Source organism: Triticum dicoccoides, chromosome 6A (assembly GCF_002162155.2).
Source record: "Triticum dicoccoides isolate Atlit2015 ecotype Zavitan chromosome 6A, WEW_v2.0, whole genome shotgun sequence".
Classification (NCBI taxonomy): domain Eukaryota; kingdom Viridiplantae; phylum Streptophyta; class Magnoliopsida; order Poales; family Poaceae; genus Triticum; species Triticum dicoccoides.
In genome coordinates this window covers 13407875-13409826 of record NC_041390.1, presented here as the reverse complement: position 1 = coordinate 13409826, position 1952 = coordinate 13407875, and positions in this window count along the sequence as shown.

Genomic DNA, 1952 nt, shown 5'->3' with positions numbered 1-1952 from the left:
GGGAAATGTCTCCTAGTGTTACCGCTGAGCCATGGTAGCTTGCTACTGCTCTGGAACACTTAGGCTGGCCGGCATGTGTCCTTCTTCGTTCCTGTGTCTGTCCCTTCGGGGAAATGTCACGCTTTGAGTACCGGAGTCCTGCTAGCCCAGTGCTACAGCCCGGACCCACTTGCTGATGACCGACACGTTCGAAGCTGGGTCATGGATGCCTGTCCCTGTAAGTCTGTGCCACTTTGGGTTTACGACTAGTCATGTCAGCCCGGGCTCTTTATCATATGGATGCTAGCGACACTATCATATACGTGAGCCAAAAGGCGCAAACGGTCCCGGGAAAAGGTAAGACGACACCCGTGGGGATACCGTGCGTGAGGCCGCAAAGTGATATGAGGTGTTACCAGCTAGATCGATGTGACATCGAGTCGGGGTCCTGACAGCGTTGGTATCAGAGCCGGACTGCCTGTAGGTTCTCCAGGCCAAACTGGTCGATGTTGAGTCTAGAAATTCTTTAGTTATATGTAGGGGAATTGTTTGTGGGTTGGAACGTAAGGCTCTTTTTACTCCTTATACCTTATGACTTTCTGATCTGAGTCAGTCCATTCTTCCACCGGGGGTTAAGGAATTAGGATCTGTTCTCTCTATCAGGATCACGAGTTACTAATCAGTAGTACCTTATAAGTTTGATGGGTACCAGCCTAGTTCAGTTCTACTACCACATTATGTTGCCAGAATGGTTTCAGAACTTTGATATGATGATGATGAGTGTGTACGAAATCCTTTGTCAAATGTCTCAAATCCTTTTTGAGCATTTACAGCTGTCATGCTGCCGAAATTTTGCTAGAAATTCTAATGCCTTTGCATTATGATTGTGCTTTCAGATGGCCACTCGCGACCTCAATCAAGTGGTTCGCCTGACTCGATGCCTAGATGTACCCGGCCATACTGCTAAGTTGGTCAGGGTAATGACTGAGGCTGGATACAGCTGGTATCCCGAGTACACGGTCGAAGAGCAATTCCGAGATTTTAATCAAAGCCAGTATCTCTGCACTGTCAGGATATTTCCATCTTATCCTGGATCCACCGAGCCTCTTCACTGCTCCTATGGACTCGGGGTTACTATTGAGATGGCTGTGCAGGACGCCGCCTACTCTATGATGACCATTATGCGAGTCAGATCTGGTTTATTTCGGGACTCTGATTTCCGGTATATGCCAGGATCACTTCCGGGAGCGCAAGGGTATCTCCAGGCTATCTATGCTGACCCCACTCAGGAGGATTCACGAACTCGCACCACTGCTGAGATGCTCGAGGATAAGGACCGTGAAAATCGGGCCTTAAGGTTAGAGCTCTTCAATACCCGTGCTGACCACAGGGCCACTTTGACTCGGTTCGCACCGGCGGTGCAAGCTGGATATTCAGATATGCGCGATCTCTATCCTGTGAGATCTGCTCTGCCAGACGTGATGGTTTGGCGTGATGTAGGAGGCATCACCCCACCTCGCGGTCCCCGCAGGCCACCGTTTGTTGGTCCAAGGCCTCATCCTAGCCCCTATGGTCCACAAGCTCCGCGAGACCGTCTGTTTCCAGATGATCATGTTGAGCTCCCAGGCTATGGAGGTGACTTCTACGAGGACTACTACGGATCGGTCTGAGTTAGTGGTAGTATCACTAGTTCGCACTAGCTGTGTCGTCTATCGTCCCGCGTGACTCGTGGGATATGACCTAGTTTGTACTCCTTCCAGAGGTGTAGAAAAATAATGTATAGGAGCTGGGAATGCCTCCGATGAGATGTAATCCTCTTTTCACCGTAATAGTACTTTGTTTGGTCTTGTACTAAACCCTGTATGGTGTGTATGACGATGGAATAAAAGAAGCAGTTTCTGTATCTACCATGTCATACGGATGATCATCTTGCATTCCGAGTTATTTCTTACATTATGAATCCTATGTCGGAA